At 38.8% G+C, this 15,733-nt stretch overlaps 1 long non-coding RNA gene across 1 annotated transcript in view; it reads left to right on the top strand.

Annotated features, from left to right (window-relative positions):
* Positions 1 to 15,162, top strand: part of LOC110256030 — a 34,168-nt gene extending 19,006 nt beyond the window's left edge. The window contains exons 2-3 of the long non-coding RNA XR_002337188.1: positions 9,949 to 10,110; positions 13,511 to 15,162. This is a non-coding gene — a long non-coding RNA (uncharacterized LOC110256030). The remainder of the gene's footprint in view (positions 1 to 9,948; positions 10,111 to 13,510) is intronic.

The raw sequence follows: 15,733 nt of genomic DNA, 5'->3' as shown, positions 1-15,733 counted from the left end.
GCCACATGGAAAGTCCTTTGATGCAAGGGTAAATGGGCTTGTTTCCCTGATTTTTCTTTCTGTTCTTTCATTTTTAGTATATAGAAATGCAATTGATTTCTGTGTATTAATTTTGTATCCTGTGACTTTACCAAATTCATTGATGAGTTCTTGGTTTTCTGGTAGTGTCTTTAGGATTTTCTAGATATAGACTCATGTCATCTGCAAATGGTAATAGTTTTACTTCTTCTTTTCCAATTTGGATTCCACTGATTTCTTTTTCTTCTCTGATTTCTGTGGCTAGGAATTCCAAGACTATGTTGAATAACATTGGTGAAAGAGGACATCCTTGTCTTGCTCCTGATCTTAATGGAAATGCTTTCAGTTTTCTGTCATTGAGAATGATGTTAGCTGTGTGTGTCATAAATGGCTTTTATTATATTGAGGTAGTTCTACTCTATGCCCACTCTCTGGAAAGTTTTTATTAGGAATGGGTGTTGAATTTTGTCAAAAGTTTTTCTGAATCTATTGAGATGATCATATGATTTTTATTTTTCAGTTTATTCATGTGGTATATCACATTGATTGATTTGGGGATTTTGAAGAATCTTTGCATCCCTGGGATAAATCCTACTTGATCATGGTGTATGATCTTTTTAATGTATATTTGTATGCAGTTTCCTAATATTTTGTGGAGGATTTTTGCATCTATGTTCGTCAGTGATATTGGCCTGTAATTTTCTTTTTCGTTGTTGTTGGATCTTTGTCTGGTTTTGGTATCAGGGTAATGGTGGCTTCAAAGAACTCTTCTCTTAATGTTTGGCAGAACTCAGTCATGAAGCCATCAGGTCCTGGACTTGTTGTTTGGAAGCTTTTAAATCACATTTTAAATTTCAGTACTTGTGATTGGTCTATTATTTTTTTCTATTTCTTCTTAGTTCAGTCTTGGTAGGTTGTGTATTTGTGAGAATCTGTCCATTTCTTCTAGGCTGTCCATTTTATTGGCATACAGTTGCTCATAGTAGTCTCTCATGAGCCTTTGTATTTCTGCAGTGTCAGTTGTAACTTCTTTTTCATTGCTAATTTTATTGATTTGAATCCTCTCCCTTTTTTTCTTGATGAGTCTGGCTAACAGTTTATCAATTTTGTTGATCTTTTCAAAGAACAAATCAAAGAGGATAAATGGTGTCTTTGATCCTCTCAGTTGTTTTCTTTGTCTCTATGTTATTAATTTCTGCTTTAATCTTTATGATTTCTTTCCTTCTACTAATTTTGGACTTTGTCTGTTCTTCCTTCTCTAATACTTAAGGTGTAAGATTAGGTTGTTTATTTCTATGTTTTCTTCTTTCCTGAAATAAGATTGTATTGCTATAAAGTTTCCTCTCAGAACTGCTTTTACTGTGCCCCATAGGTTTTGGATTGTTGTGTCTTCATTGTCATTTGTCTCTATGTATCTTTTAATTTCCTCTTTGATTTCTTCAATGGTCCATTGATTGTTTGGAAGCATATTGTTTAGCTTCCAAGAGTTTTTAGGCTTTGCTGTTTTTTTTTTTCTTGTGATTTATTTCTAGTCTCATAGCACTGTATTGAGACCCACTCTTGGCTATCCGGTTACATTTTTTTCAAGACCTTATCCAATTTCTAGTCCTACTATCAATCTGAAAGTGGGAGATATTTGGGAGCACCTCTTCCCTCCCATGACAATTATATTTCTAAATTAATTTAGGTTCACAGCTATGAGGAAGCCCAGTTTCTCTATTAATTTAATTTCATTCAATAAGCATGCATAGAGAGCCTAGTAACACACCCAGGCCTCATGCTGGACATTGGGAATGGAAAGTCGTTTGAGATACAGTCCTGAAACTCAAAAGACTGAACTATCAGGCTAGTTTGAAAACTCATTGTTGTGTGTAGGACAGAAGAAATGTCATGCCTGCTATTCTCAGCCAAAGTAGCATGATGATACATTCACATATTTTCTATGCTCCTCATTCTCTTATTTGCCAGCCTCTCCCAAGGTCTACCTTTCCCCCAGACTTCCAGTTGAGTTTGGATAGCAGAAATCACAGAAAGAAATCAGAAACTGAGTAGAATGTGGGATCAGGATATTCATTCCCATGGATTCCCACCTGCAGGCTCATCATTTTTTGGCAGCATACTTCAACAGTCAGGCAGCCCTCTGCACATAGCTCTCTGCCTTAAGTCTTGGTGACCCCTTTCTTCCTCTGCCCCTTTGGACCTAGGGGGGAACAGCTCCCCTCTGCTACTAATCCTGAGCACTCTGCCATTCATTCCTTATGACTGGCTTTCTGCTGTTGCCTAGATTTCATAAATGGTTCCTTTGTTCAACTCTCAATGACCTAACAGAATGCCCTTCCTCTTCTCATAGGGATTGTGACTGATCTACATATACATCATTTATGTTTGTCAAACACTAAGTTCCTCTTTAGTATATGCCAAAGCCCCTTAAGGATGAGGCTTTAGAGATGTGTGAGAGCCAGAGCAATAAAGTCAGGAGGGCCTGAGTTCCACCTCTGGCTTTGCTGTCTACTGGAGCATGAAGTCAGCTAAGTTATGTATCATTTAAACTCCACTTCCTTACTTATAAAATGGAGATGAAAAACATATATCTCATTGATTTCCTATAAATATTAAATTAATAATTCATAGCCTATAATAGTTCCTGGAATAGTAGTTTCTGAATGTATACCAATCTCCCTAGTATTTGGAGTCTTGAGAGAAATTTTATGTCCCTATGTAGTGTTCCTTAGAGAGAGTGAGATGCAGCTGTAAGACTTCTCCTGGAGAGTGCATTTCTTGGTATTGCCACTGGCATGGACATTCCATTCCTATCCAATCCTTGGGCTCTTTGCATTCTTCTCATAGCATGTTCATATTTTGCCTTATATTTCAAATATTGAATGCAATATTCAGTGTCTTATATTTACAAATATTGAATACTACACAGTAGGACTGTGGTAAACTTTTATTTTCCTTGAAAACAGAAAAATATATGACTTTTTAAGTACTTTCTTTTTTGACAATGCTGTCTATTGTTTGTTATAACTGCATAGACATTGATTTAAATAGAGAGATAATATGTATTTAGAAAATAGATTTACATATGACAGAAACTCCTTTTCCAAATTAAAAGAGTAGCTTTATTGCTTTCTATTATAAAAGTAAAGTATTTTACCATAAAAATTAAAGCAGTATCAACCAGAAACATAAATATCACCAAAATAAAAATATAAATACCATAACACAATGCCAATGCTAATTGAAGGAACAGCCTCCTCTATAGTTCTTTATGCATCTGTACATGCACACACACACAACTCATACAATTTTATACAAACTGCTTTAATAACTATGATATTCTGCCTGATTCTGTATCTTAAATTAATTCCAGCACTACTAAGCCTTTTTCACAATTTAAATCCTGTTTCCTTTTCAATCTGGAATTCACTGAAGTTTCCATATATTTATGTGTTGTGTCACAATGTAATTGAACCTTAATGACCTCACTACATAATTTTTCACTCAATATAAGCCCTCATCCCAATGGAAGCCTATCCACCCAGGCCCTCAGATCTGAGGGCAAAGCCTGAGGACCCAAAATCTCACCCCACAATTTTATTTGCCATTTTTTAGCATCTCTCTTCTTCCCCTAAGCTCCTGCATTTTTGTCAGGGCTACACTTAGAACTTAAATTCCATCATTCCTCTCTTTTCCACAAGAGATCCAATCCTAAGAATGTTGTGATATTGAAAAACTTATGCAAAATGTGGGAATGTCACAGGAGAGTGATCATAGTGCATGCCTGTATTTCTGTGCCAGCTCCTTGATTGGTACTTTTCTGCCCTGCTGCCTCCTGTCTCCCATACTACGTATGTATGAATTTCCCCCAACATGCTACCCATTGGAAGGAGCATTCTAAGCGCCTTCTGCTAACCTCACTCCTTTTCATCTCCCACCAGTTCAGCTCACCTTCCCCAGACAGGAATGCCTGTCAACTAATCATAATTTCTACATCTTGTTACAAGCTCACCACATTTTAAAGGAGATCCTTTAGAGTTCGTGCCTTGCAGAAACCTCCATTTCTCTTTTTTTATCTACTAGATATTGACATTCCTATTTCATTCTATTCATTTCCATTTCTTTATCTACTCTTGATATTGAAATGCTCATAGGAAGTTTTCTGGGGGTGTTTTCCTTACTTTCCCTTGGTGCTTCTTCTTCTTCTTCCTCCTTGAATATCTGTATCTGCCTTCTACCCGCAGATAGATGGTGCTTGCCATGCCCTTGGCCAACCCTGCCAGGCTATGCAGGTCATTCAGATCTATGACTATCTAATTCCTGGAGTAATGTTGCCTCTTCTCTGTTAAGACTGAGCCATACTAACCTTTCACGCTCTTCTACTGCTTTCTCTCCTGATCTGCCTTTTGTACACCTTGCTGCATCCAATTCTTCATCCATCTCACTATCATTCCTCATGATTTCTGCACTTGATCACAGAAAGAAGCATGCTAGTTCCTTATCCAAGTCAAGCCACCACTGAAGCAAAGACTGAATTATCATTCTGTTTAATAGATGAGAACAAAAAAATATGGCTAATTATATCGGCAAATTAATAACAGATTTAGAGCTCATAAAGCACAAATGTCTCTTCTTATCTTGTTTCCTTTGCCTTTTTCCCCTTCCCCTTCTTCCTTCCTTCAAACTAATATTCATTGGACTTAACTCTGAGCCAGCCAGTGAGGATAAAATGGCAAATAACATAGATATGGCCCCTATTCTTAAATGATACATTATCACAGAGAGGTGAGTGCTTTGAGGAAAACAATGGTGCACTTTGAGAGAAAAGGAGGGGGCTCTGGTTTTGTCAAAGAAATCTCCCCTGAGTGAGATAGAGCAGAATTTCTGCATCACAGCACTAATGATATTTGGGGCCAGATACGTCTACGTTGTGGGTGCTGTCCTTTGTGTTATAGGATGTTTAGTGGCCTCTATCCACTAGATTGTCCTAAGGGTACAACCCCCTTCATATATACACATACATTTGAAAACCATTGACCTAAAGCGTGAATAAGTTAACAGTAATGGATGAAAGGTGGGTTTCAGACAGAAGCAACGGTATGTGCAAAGGCCTTGAGGCCAAAAGGCAGCACAGAAAGTACCAAAGACAGGAAGAATCTGAGTGGCTGAGGCACAGAGTGAGAATGGAGGGGAGGGCAGTATGAAGTGAGAGTCAACGGGGCCAGCTCACTCCCAGTTCTTTCTCACATATGAGATATCACCACAGAGCAAAGGCAGAAGAAGAAAGTCTTTGAGAGATACTTAGGGGATGACATAAATTATAAAATATAGGTTTAAAAAAAGTTTATGGGACTTCAAGCTTAGATAATTACTGACATCCTTTTACTATTAATAAGATAATAAACAGTGTAAGATGCATGCTTAGGGTATTGGGCAAGTGGTATGGAGAAATACACAATTTTCATTTCAGCAAGTCAAGCCTGTGGTAACAGAACTATCCAGTATAGCACTGGGAACTCTGTCTAGTCACTTATGATGGAGCTTGATAATGTGAGAAAAAAAGAATGTATACATGTATATGTAACTGGGTCACCATGCTGTACAGTAGGAAAAAAATAATGTATTTGGGAAATTTAAAAAAATTTTAAAAAAGCACTATCCAGTTAAAAATGCTGGGAATATACATATGAAGTTCAAAAGGGAGATAGGCACTAAAGGAGGTGATTCTCTCTGTTCAGATAGTTTTTTCAGCATAATTCTATGTATCCTTCTGTAAATAACATATCTGTATTTTTTCTACTTTAAGTTTTAAGAGCCTTGAAGTCAGATACCTTGTCTTCATTGTATCCCCACTGACTCACACATAAAAGTTGCTCAATGAATAATTGTTGAATTTATGAATGGATGTTGAACTTTGAGAATTGTGGGCTGGGAACAAGTCATAGGAGAAGTGAAATTGTTCACAATGACTAGGAAGGCACCTACCAGAATATGAATATCTAAGGGAGAAAAAGCAAAACCCACTGAAAGAAGATGGAGTCAGAAACAGGAGAAGAGCAAAAAGGAAATGTTCTCTGGGTTTCAAAGAAGGAGAGGGTTTTAAAAGAAGAGACTGTGGTAGTATTAGTGCCTTGGAGATCAAGTGGGACTGGGACATAACCCACTGATTTGGGCATTTAGAAATGAACAAGTCATTGGTGACTTGAGAAAGAACAATTATTGTGAAAATAAATTTTAGTAAATTCAAAGTGATATAGGTAAGGAAGTACACATAATGAAAGTATGCTAATTTTTCATATGTTTAATGGAAATGTACAACTAAAAGCTAGAAATATAAACTATATTTAGGGAGCTTTCTAAAAAAATTGCAAAACATAAACAAACAATTTTGAAATCAAACTTATGGTTACCAAAGGGGCAATGTGGGGGCAGGGGACAAATTGGGACATTGGGATTAACCTATGCACACTACTACCTCTAAAATAGATGAGTAAAAGGGCCTCCTGTATAGCACAGGGAAATCTCAATACTCTGTAATAACCTATGGGGAAAAGAATCTGAAAAAGAATGGATATATGTATATATATAACTGACTCAATTTGTTGTACACCTGAAATTAATACAACATTGTAAGTCAACTATACTTCAATTTTTTTTTTCTTTTTACAGCTGCACCTGCTTCATATGAAAGTTTCCAGTCTAGGGGTTGAATCTGAGCTGCAGCTGCTGGCCTATGCCACAGCCAGAACAATGCTAGATCTGAGCCCTAGCACCTGCCACCTGGGCCGCAGCTTGAAGCAATGCCATCACCTCAATTCACTGAGCAAGGCCAGGGATTGAACTCACATCCTCATGGATACTATGCCTAATTCTTAACCCACTGAGCCACAATGGGAACTCCCCCAATAAATTTTTTAAACCACCGTAATTTAAAATATTCATAGTTTGAAGGAAAGGATCCAATGGGATTAAAAGAAGAAGAAGAAGAAGAAGTGACGTCTTTAGAACAGTTTCAAATTTCTATACTACTTCTACAAATTGGGACTTACAGAAAGTATACCACATTCTCATTCATGTCTATTAGCTGTTAGTATTTTTCTAGAAACCTTATTTTGGTTATTTTTTTGCTCATACTCAAACATTTGAGCTGCTAAATCACAATTGCCAAGCTCTCTGAGGTGTGTTTTAGTGTTAAGTAATTGGATAAAGCCAATTACTTCATAGATTTTACTGAAACTCACAGCTAATTAAAATATTTCTCAGTTTTGTCTCACCCCTTGTCTTGTTTCTTAGAGCAATAAGAGACTCCCAAGGCTAGGAGTTCCCGTCGTGGCTCAGTGGTTAACGAATCAGACTAGGAACCACGAAGTTGCGGGTTGATCCCTGGCCTCGCTCAGTGGGTTAACCATCCGGCGTTGCTGTGAGCTGTGGTGTAATTTGCAGACGCGGCTTGGATCCCGCGTTGCTGTGGCTCTGGCATAGGCTGGCAGCTACAGCTCTGATTAGACCCCTAGCCTGGGAATCTCCATATGCCGCAGGAAGTGGCCCTAGAAAAGGCAAAGACTAAATAAATAAATAAATAAAAATGATCTTTAAAATATATATATATATATATATTTCTCAGTTTTGTCTCACCCCTTGTCTTGTTTCTTAGAGCAATAAGACTCTCCCAAGGATAAACTGCCAATATAATAATCATTTAGTCTTATTTTTTCATGGTTGCAAATAGTAATCTATGCTATTGCTTACATCACCCAGCAAAACAGCATGTCCATTTGGGTTCTAAAAGTATTAATTTCAATAATTTTACATGCTATTAGGAACAATATTTTTTTACACTAGGATCATGACTGACTTCAAATCAGTCTCTGCTCCATCTTAAAACATATGTTTCACCATTTGTCTACAAATTTATTCCACAATATTTTGAAAGAATTGATTAATGATAGTCAATTTTTGCAAACCCTTCCAGAATGTCTTAAATCTGCTTTGTAGCTAATCAGCCACTGTGAAACGTAGTTATATTTGAATGTTTCTTTTCAAACACATTGAATAATATCAAAAGCTTACCTATAGATGCCATTATGGTAATATTTTTATTAATGTTTTTAGCTCTCCCCTTGGGAATCCAAGACAAGTTAGTAAAGTAACTCTTTGGAGTTGACCTAATTGGACATCTGTCCCATTTCTCTCTCTTCTGGGTAATATGGCCTATTTTCTAGCAATGCTTTATTTTGTTGGCTCAAAAGTAAATATTAAGCTCCTTACCCTATTAATCTATTCCAGATATTATGGCCTATTTGAAAGGAAAAGACTATATTCTTTTACAGAATAATGTTTGGTTCATTCTGTTTTGAGTTTGAAAAAAATAAATATTCGCTCTCTCATTCCCAATATTCAATGAATACACTTATTGCTTAATTTTAAAATTTAAAATTTTAATTTTAATTTTAAATTCTTAACTTGAGCATAAATTCTTCTGGAACAAAGGTGCAATGGATTTCAGGAGAACTATTTGTTCATTTAGGATGACGAAACTTTACATTTCCATAACAAAACTTTCCATTACCAGCCCCTGCTATACTGTCTCTTTAATTTTACATAGTTGACACAATCTAGAACTTTCCCCTCACCTGCAGAGACCACCTGGGCTAGTGGTGCATGAAACAATCAGAGGTTAAATTTTTGACCCATGGTTTAAATCTAGCTCTCAGTGAACTAGAAATTGAAATGCCCACTAACCCATAATCTAATCAACCCATGCACTTGGTCAACCTTCAGAATAATCAGACTTGTTATTGCTGCACAAGAGTCTGCTGTTAAATGTCAATCTTTCTTTCTAACACCAACAGGAAAGTCCACTTCCATGGTATTTACAAGTCCAGCTTTGGAAAATCTGGTCCTAATACCAGACTAACTTCCTCTATGATAATTGCTAACATAACAGTACAACACAATGACCTACCAATGGAACCCTTATTTCAGAAATCCAGCAAATACCCAGCTTCTTTCCTGAAAGGGGCTTCTATAGATGCTGGAGGCTGTGTTTCTCTGGACCTAAATCAATCCATGTGCCTCCCTCCCTAGATGAAGTATGAGTTAAACTCTCTAACTGAATTCTTCATTCTTCAGTCTACATTGCACCTGGAAAATGTCAAATTAGTTTTGTTCTAATAAAACCACTATAGGGAAACTGGGTTCTGGAGTCAGAGAACTTGTGATAGAGTGAGTTGAGAAAGGTTAGCAAGCCAGCCAAAGGATACTTGCCTCTCTATCTTAGAAGAAAGGTTGTGCAATAAACATGAAAAGGGAATGAATTGTGACAGGGTCATCCTTGAGAATGTGCTTCCTTTGGCATACTGTGCAAATATTTTCAGAGCATTAACTGTAGGGAATTTTTCTTGTCTATTTCCTCATTAGACTGTAAGTTTCTTGACATAAGAAATGTTATATCCCCTCAATGGCTAAGACAATTCCTGGCTGAGACCAGATGCCCAAGATATGTTTATCTAAATAATTAATAACTCTTAAGGAGCAGAAATTCACAAGACTGAATTTCTGGAATCCAAAGAAGTCTTCAAATTTAATATCACTTGTGCATAAAATTTCCAGTTCCAGTGTAACCTTGCCACAACATACATACAGTTCAGTAGTGAGTTGGTTGTCGGTATCAGAAATTACAGATTTCTGTTTTTATAATCAAAGGACAATAAAAAACAAAAATACATCTCATTCTAGGACATTCTCTTCCAGGTTAAAACACATTCCAATGGGTTATGACCTAAGTCTGAAGAAGCTGATAGAAAGACTGACTGTGATGGTATATTTTGTTGAACATAATTCTGGATGTTTCCATGATACTGTTTTGGGATTAAGTTACTATTTAAATTGGTGGACTTTGAATAAAGCATATTTCTCTCATGCAATTAGTTGTAGGCCTTATTATAATAAACCAGAGCCAGACCTCCTCTGAGCAAGAAGGAATTCTGTAGCAGATGGTTTTGCCCTTGAACTCCAGCATCTGCACTTCCCTGGATCTCCAGCCTGCCAGGTTACCCAGAAGATTTTGGACTTGCCAGACTCTGTAGTAGTGTGAGTAAATTCTTTAAAGTAAAACTCTCTGTATGTACACATCCTATTGTACATGTCCTCAGTCGTGTATATACACATCTGTATGCATACATATCTATTTTAATTTAAATAAAACTATGTTTTATAGGTAGGTATGTTTTTATTGAATATCATACAGAAATATGAGTTCTGTGTCATTCAGATAGGCTGGTGATGTGCATGATGGGTAAAAAAAAATGAAGATTTGTAGAAATTGTGTGAAAAAATTTACCTACAGAGGTCTCTGATGAGAGAAATACAAAGTGTGGCACAGTAGTTGGAAGAACATACTGGAGATGTATCTCTTAGACTTTCACCCTGGGAGGTCTATGCTTTGAAAGGAAATTTTTTGGTCTAGGAGTTTGGGGGGGGGCATAATCTAGGAGACTGCCAAGTCAAGAATGATTGCATTTTGGGGAGACCTGTCTTGCATGGACATAGCACTATAAAAATGAGATGCATCTAGAAAGACTTGTTTGTCTGTGATATCTCAGGGTACAGGAAGAGCATGAGCGATGTCTAGCTCAAAGGGAGAGGAAGGTTCCTGGAGGGAGTGATAGGTAGTTTGAAAAAGGAAGCTGCAATGGAGACGATGGTGTGACTACCACTGAGGCAGCCGGAGCTGAGGTGAGCAGTGAGTCCGGGCACGTCCACTCATGAGCCTGCTATTTCCACACACTACAGTAAAGGTGGCCCTCTGACCATCTGGCACAAGGACACATAGGGGAGAAGTCACTCATGGGTCAGAATGATATTTCCAGAAGCATCATCTTTGGAGAATAAAACCTTCATGGACTGGATGACAACAATGGCAGGATGTTACTCAAATAAAAATGCTCAACAAATTGTGACTTTAAGGGACCTCCTTGCATCCCAAGTGTTCCTAGCATTGGTCTTCCTGAGAGTTAACATCTTATCCGCAGTCCCTTCAGTGTCTGTTTTATATTAGAAATTATGCACTTTGCATCATTCACTGGACTTTAGAAATAGAATCTAAATTAAATTAAAACATTTACATCTAACAGTCTTTCACATTCCTGGGGTTCAAAGCAGGGCAAGTATCAGAAGGTGGCAGCTTTTGATGGTGTCTCATTTCTCACAGGGGTCCAGACAGTTAGCCATGAGTCATTTGACCTTGCTTTTCCACCTGTGAAAGGAAAGCAGGGTTTATTGACATAACTCCAAAAGTTTGGAGAGCAATCATGATTATCAGAAAGCATTCAGAAGCAGGGAGAAAATTCCATTCCATGATGAAGATTTCCAGGCATAATGACAAGGATAAAGTCTATTTCCATTAATCACCTTATGAAATAATTCATGAAGAGAATAATTTAGGAGGGCCTACAGGGATATGCATAACAGATGTATATGTTGCCAGTGCTCTCTAGGCATCATCAATAAAGGCTGGAGGAGTTCCTTGGTGACTCAGTGGGTTAAGGATCTGGCATTGTCACTGCTGTGGCTCAGGTTTGATCCCTGCCCCGGGAATTTCTTCATGCTCTGGGCTAAGCCAAAAATTAATTAATTAGTAAATAGGCTGGAACTAAAACACTGTAAAAAGAAGAGTCAGACCAGCTCATTGCACTGCTGAGATTCTCAGGAACAGAATCTATTTTCTATTCTTCTTCACTTCTGCAGAGAGAACATTTCTCACTAGAAAGAACAGTGAATTTTCTAGTACAAGTCATTGTCCTAGCTTGTAATCTATGTTCCCCAGTGGGAACCATCTCTGAGCCCCACCCCTTCCCCGCAGCACTTGGCAGCCCCTTGCCACAGAAGTGGAGCAAAGGCCAAGGCTGTGGCTGACCCTCCTCACGTAGCTCTGGCTCTGCCAGGGCAACAGGAACAATCTGTGATGAACGAGGACAAAAACCAAGTCTGATGACAAGGAAATAAATCAACCAACCAGTACTTCTTTCCCCAAATGAATTTCTGAATTTGGCTTTCTGTTCTCAGAGGCGTAACTGGCTGTAGAACTGGGAGGCTGATGTGCTCCATTCATAGCCGAGGAGCAAACTCAGCCAACCAACCGGACCAGAGCTGTGGGCTGGGGAAGCAGAGTGGGTGGTGAATGAGGATTATCTTTGATCTCTTCCCGTCCACTCTCCCACTAGATGACTCCACTTTACTAGTAAACACTGGTCATATTCCCATCACTGAGCCAGCTCTGGGGATTGTCAGAACTCTTGTGGTAACACCAGAATTTAGTTTCTGTAAAAACTGGAGTGAATAAGTCTTCTGAGAGAGTCTGAAGATCTTACTAGTTTAGACACTCAGCCCCCTCAAGCAACATAGATGGCAGATTTCACTTATCTGGACTTGGGTCTTAAATACATTCAGAAGCCTGCATTCAGAAATATAGCTTCTTTGTTTTATTTGTAGGAAACATTCCATTTTTAGCCTCCAAATCTTCTTTTGAGTTTCTCACAAGATTTTTTTTTTCCCCCATGCACATGCTGGAGAGAGAAAGAGCTCCATTTCCTGGAGCCAGTGGGTGGTGTCAGTGAGAAAACGGCTACTGAGGCGGGAGCCAGAGGCCGTGGGTGGCTGGGAAGAAGACAGGGTGGAACCAGCAGCCCACAGTCTCAGGGTCAGATTCAAACAGGAATTGTTCTCCTCTCTCTGCCTGGAAATTTTTTCAAGGGGCCTTTGCACTATAACACTGTTCACTACTCAAAAAGAATAATGTTTGTTAGGGGGGAGATAAGCCTATACCCTATACTTTTATGGCAATAAACTAAGACACAGGAAAAGCCCTTTGAGGCCAGCACTTTCATTTTTGCAGCTAGAACTCTGAGGCAAAGAGAGAGAAGATCCCTTGTCTAAGGACTCACAGGGAAAGGTGTGACTAGATCACCAGTTGTCAGCTTCTTTCCAGGCTCCACACCCTCCCTCTCCTTAAAGCCCACACTGGTGACTCCCAGTGGATCTCCCCAGAGGTTTCTGCCTCCGTGTCTCACTCTGGAAGTTTGCCCAGCTTCTCTGCAGGGAGATGAGTTGCCAACAAGGTGGCTAGAGGGAATGTCTCAGGGCTCTGACTCATGAACCCCAGAGGAAAGCACCTTCCCTCTCAGTCATGAGGAACCACATGACAGTGATCCAGAAGGTGGCAAGAGTCTAGATTAAACTGTCTTGTGCCAGCCTCTGCTAAAGTTGAGCTCTAAGAGGATCAACAGCAAGAGCCATGGGAAAAGGAAGCAGGGGAAGGGGAAAGGGAGAGGGGGAAAGAAGGAGCTGAAGACAGGAAGGGTGAGGAAGAATGGTAAGGGGGGTAAGAAGATGGAGCATAGAGGAGAAAAAAAATGAAGAGAAGGAAGACAAGGAAAGGGGTTACTAAATAAGAAAGAGAATTGACTACGTCTCTTTTTGGTTATTGGTTCAGAAATTCTGAAGCTGAGAATCATGGGAAGTCTGTTGCCTGCTCCAAGAAGACTCTGGGTTCATTGCATCTAGAGATCCAATTTGCATTCTGAGCAGTCAGGAAGATCAAATACCTACCTACTGAATGCTGAGAAGACGGTGGAGCCAGTCCCCTCATTTCCTGACCTTTGGCAGTCAACCCCTTAAATTGTACTAAGAGTGGACACTCCATAAATTGTACTGGACATTCCACAAATTGCATTAAGGGTGCTCCCCGGTCTTGTTCCAAACTCAACTGGATTGGGGCTTAGAGAAAATGTTTCAGGCATGGATTTTCTTCAGTAACTTTGCAGCCAGAAACACCACCAAGAAGCCTCTGAACCTCTTAAACAGATGTGTATGTTACTGTACTTTGTACTGCCAGGATCTGTCCCCAGTTTCACTTTGCCAAAGTCTGTGGGTGCCTTTGAACTCCAAATGGCTTCCAGATTTTGTGTGAGTGCTGTGAGTGGCAGCATTCAACCAGAAATGCCTGGCGCTGCATGAACAGAAATAGCTCCAGGGGCTAAGGAGCTGCTATGCTCCCTGATTCTGACCACAGTTGGCCCTCTGGCTCTTGAATACACAGTGCCTTTGGGGAAGGATGCTAGCTTGAGACCCTTACCACCTCTGGATTCTGACTCATCTGTGAACATTGGACAGACTCCTGGACATGGTGCTATGTGCTGGAGGTCCTGACAGGACCCCTGGGAAAGAAAGGAGGGCAGCAGACAGATGGGCTTTACCAGAAACAAAGTCCCAGTGTGCAAAGGGAACTGGGGCTTAAGGGCACTAATTCGTGTCTGTAATTTGAATGTTCTTCCCGTCAAGAGGGGAGACAAAACAAAACTGAAAGAACTGTTTGTACTATAAACTGTTTTAGTAAGCCTCAAATACACCGTAAAGCACAAGGGGAAGCAGGCATTACCTCCATGGTGAGAACACTGATGGGTTTGAGAAGGCTGTGTATCAGGTCCTTATACTAAGGTCCAATATTTTGTGCTATCTTGGCAGCTGGTGAAATAGACAATAGTTACTGCCTGTGTGTTTGGGGTTTAAGGACCCGAAGTCTTTTGAGTTTACTTACTTGTTTTTTGTTTTGCTTTATTTTTCAAAGTTCCTCCCCTGCTCCTCCGCAAAAGCACTGGTGTGATACTATACATATCATTAGCTAGGTATTTCATTTGACAGTCATTAAAAAAGAATCTGTGCTCAAAAGAAAACTTCTCTCAGGGAGATGAGATTTGAAACATAAAAATGAATGAAAATAACTAAAAGTATTCTTTATGAGCCTCTAGATAATATTTATAACTACCAGACGTAGGAAATAGTTTCATTTCAGAATTGACCTCAAGTAAATTGCCAGCTGAGACCTCCCTACCTACAAAATAAACACAGTGCAGCACTAAAGGAATGGTATTTTTTTAAGGCACAGGAGTCTAAATCCAGTTACTCTTGAAATTATTTTTTTAAAATTTAGTAAGATGAAGGATTTCCTGCTGTAGTGGGGTGGGTTAATGATCTGGGTTGTTTCTGTGGAGGTGCCTGTTCAATCTCCAACCCAGCACAGTAGGTTAAGGATCTGGTGTTGCTGCAGCTGTGACATAGGCCTCTGCTCTGGCTTGGATTTGAACCCTGGCCTGAGAACTTCCATATGCCATGGGTGTGGCCAAAAAGGAAAAAATAAAAATAAAAAACAAAGTTTAGTAAGATGAATTAAAAACAATCTGATATTTTTTAATAAAATGGTTTATAAAAATGAAGTAATAAAGATTAAGTGAAGCTTCTGCTGGTGAAAGTGCTAATCAATAATAAGAAATGGTTTAGAATGTAAGGCGTAGAGTTCTCAGTGTGAGAAATGCCTCAGAAAACATAGGCTTAATATCTCTTAATATCTAATAGTTTACAGAAACTGCTCATGGAAGGTAATCTGCTTAATAAGCCACTTGTATTTGTTAAGCAGAAATGCAGTTTCCAATGAAATCACCACATTTTTGTACATTTAAATTTGAAAGGAATCGATGAGAAAATAGCTAAATATCTGTAACAATCTAATATATTGAATTGAATTAAGACTATTCAAATTGATGTAATACTAAACCATCATTTGTTGCAAAGACTTGTGTTTTTCCTTTTGCTTGGATGAGAAATAAAAGTTATAGGAAATAAGAAAAAAAAAAAGAAATGGATACCTCTGTAAGAAAAT

Source organism: Sus scrofa, chromosome 12 (assembly GCF_000003025.6).
Source record: "Sus scrofa isolate TJ Tabasco breed Duroc chromosome 12, Sscrofa11.1, whole genome shotgun sequence".
Taxonomy (NCBI): domain Eukaryota; kingdom Metazoa; phylum Chordata; class Mammalia; order Artiodactyla; family Suidae; genus Sus; species Sus scrofa.
Note: the sequence above shows the minus strand (reverse complement) of the source record. Positions and strands in the feature narration are given on the sequence as shown.